Raw genomic sequence first — 10,138 nt, 5'->3', positions numbered from 1 at the left:
CTGAGTACAGGAGATGGTAAGTCTGAGTTTATACAATACTCTTTTAGAAATAAACCATAAGACCAGTAAAATTCAGGATCTCAAACCTCACAGTGTTACTGTCCCAAACGGTAAAACAGAGGCTCACAGACTACACCAAAAAAAAGCATTTTGTACATCAGCATTTATTGAGAAGAATAAGAGTTATGAGTTATACTCATACTTTGAGTAAGATGTAATTAAAACATTTGTCTAACATTACACCTGAACATCAGAAATAGATAACATGACATTGTTTTTATTAGCATTAGTTTCTTTATGCTAATGCTTAAAGCACCAGTAAAAACTGGGCACCTGGGTACTGCGTATACACGTATTCACAGGATAAATAGATAAGGGTGAAAGAGGAGGAAACGACATGGAGGACCACTTATCCTAAAACACATCATGACCAGGAAAGGCTGCACCACTGTGATTGTCATGTCCGTGTTCATCATGCTGGACCAAGGGAACATCTCAGCAGTGACCTGCGCTGTAACACACCTAAACCTGCCTGAGACTGGGATGCATGACTAGGAGAGTGCAGTTATGGAAGCACAAATATTTTAAATTCACATCTCTTATTAGATTTACTGCTGATCATAATTTCCATGAGGACGATCCATTTAGTATCAATTCTTATCAGTACTTGTGTGCATGTGTGTGTGTGTGCATGTGTGCGTTAAGGGCGGGTTTGGACTCTCGCCATGGGCCATGATGCTGTTTCCCTGCTCTGTACTCAGGCACACGAATATAAGAGAGTTAAGGGAGATGTAGTATATGCATCAGCAGTCTCCAATCTGTGCATAAGCCAAGATATAGAATCCTAGAATCATACAATAGTTTAGGTTGGAAAAGACCTTTAAGATCATCAAGTCCAACAGTTAACCTAACACTGCCAAGCCCACCACTAAACCATGTCTCTAAGCACCACATCTACATGTCTTTTAAACATCTCCAGAAATGGTGATACAACCACTTCCCTGGGCAGCCTGTTCCAATGCTTGACAACCCTTTCGGTGAAGAAATTTTTCTTAACATCCAAACTAAACTCACCTTGATGTAACTTGAGGCCATTTCCTCTTGTACTGACACTTGTTACTTGGGAGAAGAGACCGACACCCACCTCGCCACAACCTCCTTTCAGGTAGTTGTAGAGAGCAATAAGGTCTCCCCTCAGCCTCCTTTTCTCCAGGCTAAACAGCCCCAGTTCCCTCAGCCGCTCCTCATAAGACTTGTGCTCCAGACCCTTCACCAGCCTCGTTGACCTTCTCTGGACGTGCTCCAGCATCTCAATGTCTTTCTTGTAGTGAGGGGCCCAAAACTGAACACAGTATTTGAGGTGCAGCCTCACCAGTGCCGAGTGAAGGGGACAATCACTTCCCTGGTCCTGCCTGGCCACAGCTGCTTCTGATACAAGCCAAGGATGTTATTGGCCTTCTTGGCTACCTGTGCACCTGCTGGCTTATATTCAGCCAGCTGTCCACCAACACCTCTAGGTCCTTTTCTGCCAGGCAACTTTCCAGCCACTCTTCCCCAAGCCTGTGGCGTTGCATGGGATTGTTGTGACTCAAGTGCAGGACCTGGCACTCGGCCTTGTTGAACCTCATACAGTTGGTCTTGGCCCATCGATTCATCCTGTCCAGATCCCTCTGTAGAGCCTTCCTACCCTCAAGCAGATTAACACTCCTGCCCAGTTTAGTGGTGTTTATAAACTTCCTGAGGGTGCACCCGATCCTCTTGTCCAGATGATTGATAAAGGTATTAAACAGAACTGGCCCCAATACTGAGCCCGGGAAAACACCACTTGTGACCAGTCACCAACCAGATTTAACTCCATTCACCACAACTCTTTGGGCCCAGGCATGCAGCTGTTTTTTTACCTAGTGAAGAGCATGCCCATTCAAGCCATGTGCAGCCAGTTCCTCCAGGAGAAGGCAGTGGGAAATGGTGTCACAAGCTTTACTAAAGTCTAGGTAGACAACATCCACAGCCTTTCCCTCATCCACTAAACAGGTCACCCTAGCATAGATGAAGATCAGGTTAGTCAAGCAGGACCTACCTTTCATAAACCCATGCTAACTGGGCACTGAGCCCTTTTGTGAGGCCTCAGTACTAGGGAGTTTTTGAATGTAAAGGTAGGAAAGAAGATATTGATATAGCTTTTGCTCTCCACGATAGTGTGAGAAGTATTCAGAGGTGATCTGCCCTTGAAATTTTTTTTACCTGTTCAGGGCAAAGTAGCAGTGTCCTATTTCAGTAAGGCTTTCAAAACAAACATAAGATCTCTTCTGTCAATACGGGATGCTGGGATTTATTTTTAAAAGTAAATAATAGTATTTTATGATCCTTTTACCTACCTTCTCGGCTACTTTGCTCTCTCTCCAATGTGCTTCTAATAAAGTGCTCATTCAAATCACAGTAAGGGTCCTACCACAAAGACCTACCACTCTTTTTTAAGACAATCACAAAAAAAAAGAAAAGTTTGCTTTTTACTAAAACTCCATTATGTGTGGTAATTGTTTTAGAGACCAGCCTCAGTGATGCTGTATTCTTTCTTCCTGAACGGTATGCCAGTGCTGTAAGGATATGTCAGTAGTACTAGAAACTTTCCAACTTCTAGGTCTGAGTGAATGCCCTACCTATATCCCAGCTTCATATCAGTGCAAGACACTGGCACATGTGTCATGGTTTAGGCCGATCCGGCAACTCAACTCCACACAGCCACTCTCTCACTCCTTCTCCAGTAAAGTGGAGAGGAGAAAAATATAATAAAAGGGCTGAGGGTCAAGCCAAGAACAGAGGGAGCACCCACCAACCATGGTCCCGGGCAAAACAGACTCGGCTTTCTTAAAGCAAGACAGTTTATTAACGGTTACTTAAAAAAAGACAAAGGGAAACACAACCGGTTACTTGAGAGGATAAAGAGAAAACAAGGCCAGATCTTAAAAACACCACCACCACCACCCTCCGCCCCCTTTCCTTTTCTTCCCAGCTCTACCTCCCCCCCAGCGGCGCAGGGGGACAAGGACTGGGGGAGTGCAGGTCTGTTCATCCATGTTGTTACTGCTGCTCCTTTCTTAAGGGAGGAGGAGTCCTTACACCCTTTTCCCTTGCTCCAATAGATCCCCTACTCACGAGGAAAAATCCACAGACTTCTCCGGCGTGAGTCCTACCCGCAGGATGCAATCCTTCCCCATCGGTTTAATCCAATGTGGGCTTTGCCATAGTCTCGAATTCTTAGGGAGTTGTTGCCACTCGCTCCGGTGTGGGCGGTCCCACGGACTCTAGATGCCTCTCTACCTTGTCATGCATCCCATGCTTCATGGCTGTTCTCAGGCTCAGGCATCCCTTCCCCGACATGGGCTTCTCCATGGGCTGTGAGTGGGTCTCTGCTCCCCCAGGACCACCATGGCTGTAGGGGGGCTGCCTGCCGTCTCGCCACTGGTTGCAGGGGAAACTCAGTTCCGGCACCTCGTCCCGCTCCATCTTCACTGATCTGATGTCTGTGTGGCCATTTCTCCCAGATCTCAGTCCTCTCTGGGTGAACTTGGCCTGGTGGGCACCCTGGGAACGGAGTGCTCCTCGAGTTCCCCAAGAGGCTCCGCCGCCACCATCCTCAGTGGGCGGCGCCGGCCCAGTGCGGGCAGTCGCCCGGCTGGGAGCCGCGGAGCAGGGGCAGCGCCCTCCTCCCCTCTCCTCGCTCCTGGGCAAAAGCACCTTTCCAGTTCCTTTGTCCCGACTTAAATAGGGCAATTCACAGAGGTGCCAATTGGCTCAACCCCGAGGGGGATGGGAGCCCGATCTGGTGGCCAGAACCAGGTCTGACCTGGTTCCAAAACCGGGGAGGTCAAAGGGAGCAAATCCCCTCTCCTGCCACCAGAACCCCCCCCACATCAAACCATCACAACATGCTGCATTCCCCAGCACGTCAGACAGTAGTACGTAGACAGCTTCAGTAATTTGCCTTCCTAAGCACCATAAACTTTCTGGAGGTAAAGTTAGTACTGCACAGTCTGTGATGTCTCACATGTTACCTCTTAAGACTTAAAGGCTGATCTCAGATGTCTCCTTTCCCCACTCCATAAAACTATAATCTTATGAGGACCATTGATTTTTCAAGTAATGTTCCATCTTCAACCCCCACCATGGAGAAAGCGGCTTTATCTTGTTACTTGCACAGTGGAGTTTTTCCAGAAGGAACAACACTAACACTGCCACAGGAATGGGGAAGGAGAGGAAAAGCCAAATGTTATTTATCACCGTAGCCTGAGGGCATAAAAACAGACTGAGAATATCATATTCCTCCTCTTTTTCTTTTAAGGCAATTCTATCATGATATTACTATATGAAAGATTAATTTCTGGCTTTGGGGTTTTTTTCTTTCTCCATAGAGCTGAAAAAAATCACTGAATCTAAATAGGAAGAGAAAAAATCTCTCTCAACTGCTATAGAACAAACTGCAGCATATGAAATTGTCCAGATGTTTCTCATGGCGCGAACTCTCCGAATATCTGACAGAATGGAAAATCCTTGTGTGTGCATGATGTTGTAATACACAATCAGAAGTGCCTACTGAAAGGGAGGAAGAGAAGCTCCATCTCAATCCAAAATCCCTGAAGAGGGATATATTGCAGCATTCCTCCTCTTTGCTCATGCCACACTGTACCCAGGTATCTTCCTATGGAAATAACTCCCCTACCAGGAAGATGTACAAATATCTACATGACATTGACCTGTTCTATTCCCCCATACCATGAGAAAATACAACAAGGTCCTTGAAGTACATGTCTACTTCCCCTTGGACCGGGATGAAACCAAGTCACGTTCCCAGAGTAATGTCTCCTGTTTTGGGAAACTTTAGAAGCTTCTTTTCTGATGTCTTCCTATTGTCTTCTTCCCTGTTGTTTCCTCATCCCATGTCAGAGAAACTCCTCCGTCTGGGTGGATGTGGCACTGTAGCACCCAGGTAAGAGCATGTGTAAAGCCCAACATAAGTTTGCTGAGTGGCTGTTGAACTGTGCAGAAAAGTCTCCAGGACTGGGCAAGCTGTTTTTTCCAGCTGTGGAAGAGGGACTATTGTTTAGGGCAGTCAGTGAAGCAGGCACCATGGTCATGGTACAGTGTTCTCTCAGATACCAAACCGCTTCTGCTTTCAGCACTGGTTTTACAGAGGTTATGCCTTTCTCTCCTGGTAGAACACCATTATTTGCCGATCATGGGGTTATAGAATCATAGAATCACAGAATGGTTTGGGTTGGAAGGGACCTCAAGGATCATCTAGTTCCAATCCCCCTGCCATGGGCAGGGACACCCTCCACTACACCAGGTTGCCCAAAGCCTCATCCAACCTGGCCTTGAACACTTCCAGGCATGGGGCATCTACAACTTCTCTGGGCAACCTGTTCCAGTGCCTCACCACCCTCCGAGTGAAGAATTTCTTCCTTATATCCAATCTAAATCTGCCCTCTTTCAGTTTAAAGCCATTGCCCCGTGTCCTATCACTACATGCCCTTGTAAAAAGCCCCTCTCCAGCTTTCCTGTAGGCCCCCTTTAGGCACTGGAAAGCTGCAATAAGATCACCCCGGAGCCTTCTCTTCTCCAGGCTGAACAGCCCCAACTCTTCCGTTATTGAGTCTTGAAAAGCAAGAATTATTTCCACCTTTTTTTTTTGGCAACAGTTATGGTGATTATGATGAGAAAGGAGGTCTGTGTACAGAAACCAGAGTGTTCTCATTTGTGACTGCCCAGCAAAGGCCTTCTTTTTAGTTGCAGGATTGTATGAACATCCAGGCATCCAGGCTGTGCATTATTCTGGATGAGGGCATGGACATCTGCAGTGCAACACACTCTGTAGAAGGTGAATTACACATCTGTGCTAGGAGTGGATTACAATTAAAACGAGCACCATTCTGGAAGTCATGTCTAGCCTATATTTGGATGGATTCTTAAAGCCAGGTGAAGCACACTGTTAATATTTACATTAACTTTAGTAACATTAAATTAATATTTAATATCTTCATTGATTTATCTGAAGACTGAGACTGATCTGGTTTTGTGGGGGTTTTTCAAGACCATTTTCCCAATGAGTCCTATGCTGTTAGCCTTCCCCACTTCTGACCAATGCCCCAAGACTTCACGCTCTCTGAAAGGTACAGAAGCCCTCAACCGGCCCATGTGAGTGTCTACTCAGCAGTATCACCTATATGAATTGTTCTGGCTCTCTGCCATGTATTAATGGCTCGTGGGGGTTTGTATCTTCCTAAAATTATTTGTCTCGTAGCAAAGACAACACAAAACAGATGCACTGCAAAATCAGCATTCTCCTAGTGTTTGCACCACTCATAGTATTTTCTGCTCACTTGTCACACTTTATTTGCCATATGTTTGAAAACACAGGAGAATTAAAAAGTCATAGACTTGACATTTTCTCTTGTTCTTTATGAGCACTGTGTACAGTTATTTATCCAACAAGATTTCATGAAAGACAATTTAAAAAAAAGGGAAAGATTTTAATCTGTTTGATGTGGCTCAAGGGTGTACCCAAGGGCTATATCCACTGTGTAGATTGTTGTTTCAGTAAGAAGAGAAACTGCTCTTGCATTAAAAAAAATGCAAAAAAATAAAAATGGGTATAAGCTTAGTCGGGGGAGGTTCAGGTTGGATGTTAGAAAGAATTTCTTCTCCAAAAGAGTTGTCAGCCACTGGAATAGGCTGCCCAGGGAGGTGGTTGAGTCCCCATCCCTGGATGTGTTTAAGAAAAGGGTGGATGAACTGCTTAGGGATATGGTTTAATGGGGATTAGGGACGGTTGGACTGGATGATCTCTAAGGTCTTTTCCAACCTAGAAATTCTATGAAATTCTATGAAAACTTTCTCTTGGTTCTGGTGTTGTGCAACCTCTGGGAACACACCGAAGGGTTCTGATGTGCCATGGCTTCATTTGTGCAGTGTCTGATATAAGACTTTGTCAGAAAATATCTTTATTTTCACCTGACAGACTGATGGAATAACCATTTTTACTTTCTGTCTATTGTGCTTGTTCATATCAATATCTTTCACATGAAATAAAAGTTATATGCAATTTAGTTAATTATAAAGGTGATTCTCAGGTAAAAAGTCTCCATACAGAGGACAGATCCTTTAAAACTTGACCTTTTGCACATATCACTGCTGCATGGGGACTGTCAAAGAGTGCCCTAGATTTAAAACTAATGCCAAAGAGTTTGAATTAGGCAGTTTGGGTTCTTGTGCTCCACAAAACCAGAAAATCTCTGGCTTTAAGTATAAAATCTGATTTTTCTCTGCTTTTTGCTTAGATTCAAACACGACTGTTATTTTTCTTAATAGATTTTAAATTACTTTTCACATAAAATGTGACATTTTCAAGAAAAAATTGTTAAGATTTTTGGTATCATTTTCTTGGGAAGAATTTCCATTTTTCAGACAATCCTAGTGCAAACCATCACTCAGGACACCTGAGTTTGGTTTTCAGCTGTTCTTTGTTGGGTTTGTGCTTCTGTGGGAATTATAGAGGCTAAATGAGATGAATAAATGGATTTTTAACAGGCTTGTTAAAATGAACACTTGCCAACATGTTCTCAGCTTGAAAAACAAAGCTCTTAAGATTTAATATTTTGGCAGTCTTTCTCCAAAAGTAAAAATTAATTAGAACCCAATTATAACAAAATTGAAGTAATTGCTGAGGTAGTGCTATGAGTACTCAGTCCCATATGGTCTGATTTATAATCCATAAGCACTTTGAAGATCTACCTTGTTGTCTTCTCCATATTCCTATGCATTACCTACTAATATCAATAGGAACTGTATGGCTACTTTGCATATATTAGACAAAATTTTTAAATAAAGTCATATCTTTATTTTACTATATATGTACTATGGCTTTACACTGCCAAGAATCAACATGCATAAACTCAAGTTAAATTTCAGGACTTTAAAGTTTCTGTTGGAAAGATAAAGAGGAAAGTAAGAGAATCTTCTAGAAACATCAGTATCACCTTAGTTTTTTAATGCCGAAAACATTTCCTACAAAACACAGAGTAAGGTTTCCTCTTTTGTACCCACTTACACCAATGTGAGCCCCAAATGTTTCTGAACTCATGATTTCTAGTTATTCCAAACTTAAAATGAGGTCTAACAAACATCTTTAAGCTATATGGCGATCCATAACATGAAAGTTAAAACAAGCAAACAAACAAAAACAAGGAAAAAACCCACCCAGAGATATTTTGCCAGCCTATTTTCTTACCTTCCATCATTTTTCTCTCAGAGAATTTCTGACACTTTTAAAGACCTTGTATCTGAGATGGCTATTTAATTGCATGACCAGAACTTAGAGCAGAAAGCATCTTCATGCTCTCTCTGTGTAAGGGACAGCATAAGGTACAAGTCCATGGAGAACCAGCAGAGTAAAAACCAGTGAAGACACAGTTGGTCTGCAGAAATTGCCCTTCTTGACTCATGCTCTAAATAATTTTTGGTCAAATTTCAAGTCAGAAATAGCTGCAATTGCTTGTCCTTTTATGTCCAACAGGAAATGGTAATGATTAAATGTTAATTAGTTACTTACACCATTAGCATTTCCTACAAGATAATTTTGATGTGGACTAAAGTTAGCTTGTTAAGTTCAAGCAGAGATCATTTTGTATTTTCAAAATGGTTTCTGTAAGATAGCAACCTATATTTAAAAAAAAACCACAATTTTTTGTGTGATCAACATGATGATCAGGTTTTGCAGGCTAGCCAAATGGCAGTAAAATACCAAGTTAGTGTACTAAAGTGTTTTGCTAAGACCTGAAAACCTTTTATTTTTTTTTTGTAATGGAAAGCTCTTCTTACTTCCTCTCATTTTCTTACAGTAATGAGGCTTAAAAATACTTTTATTGTATCTGTTTTCTCCAGTTACACAGTCTGATTGCAGATCTGACAACGCCATGGGAATTGCCAACAGTTCTGCTTGTTGGCAGCTCAATGTCACTGAATGCTGATACTGTACATGGCCACGTAGCTTCTCAGATGACATTTGCATCCACAATCCAAGCACTGCCACAGAAAGCTGATGGGTGTTCCTAAAGAGGAGGCAGGACTCCATGATCTCCCACGCCAACGATCATTCATCTGCCGCGCTCGATGCTTGATTGCACACTGTTGAAAGGTAGAAAACTCCATAGCCATGTGCTTTTTTTTTTTTTTTCAACCCGATTCAGACTGCTACTGTCATTATAAAACCATCAAAAAACATCTTTACATCTTTGAAAAGGAGGTGAGAAGCTGGTTAGCTTCCGAGCACGTACTTGCTCATTTGGGAATCTCACAGTGTGTGATCATCAGCACGCTGGCTTTCTTCTACATGCTGTGTGAAAGGACCATTTCCTCTCCTCTGCACGTAGTCTCTGTTCTCTATTGCATTTGTGGGCAAGAGAGCCAAACGGTGAATTTGCATCTGCTTGGGTTTTAATAATATTATTTGGAAATACATCTTTATTAGTTGCTTTTCTGGTCAGGCACTGCTAAATCCTGTCCAGGTAAAAGCTGATTTGAAGCTTTGATGTTTAATTGAAATGGGTTCTTGAGCCTGTCGTTAGTATTGGCCAGTATGCTGGAAAATGCAGCATGACTTCTTGTGATGCAAGCTGTCAGGGTGACCCAGCCACTTCGTTTAACTAAAGGCTGGACCCACAAAACCAGTTTTGCTCTATAAACATCACACAGAACATTCAAGAAAATCACAGTAAAAGGTCATTACTTAAGTAGCAAAGCGAAGCTCTCCAAAATTAGGAAATGCTGGATTTACAGTGGCCCTTGCCATCTTCAGCTCCTGCCCTGTACAATGAATAAAGAGAAGTCCTGTGGGAATGGAAGAGTTTGTGGTCCTAGAAGTAACAGCAACCTTAATGATGTCTCACTCAAAAGACAAGTGAGAGGCATCAGTGATTTTAGCTTTTCCTTCTTTGACAACACTCAGGTCCAGCAGCTGAGCCAGGCTAGTAGAGCAACATGGAGTCTCCTTCTCTGGAGATGTTCCAAACCCGCCTGGATGTGTTCTTGTGTGATCTGATCTAGGTGGTCCTGCTCCGGCAGGGGGATTGGACTAGATGAT

This window comes from Tauraco erythrolophus, chromosome 2 (assembly GCF_009769465.1).
Source record: "Tauraco erythrolophus isolate bTauEry1 chromosome 2, bTauEry1.pri, whole genome shotgun sequence".
Taxonomy (NCBI): domain Eukaryota; kingdom Metazoa; phylum Chordata; class Aves; order Musophagiformes; family Musophagidae; genus Tauraco; species Tauraco erythrolophus.
Note: the sequence above shows the minus strand (reverse complement) of the source record.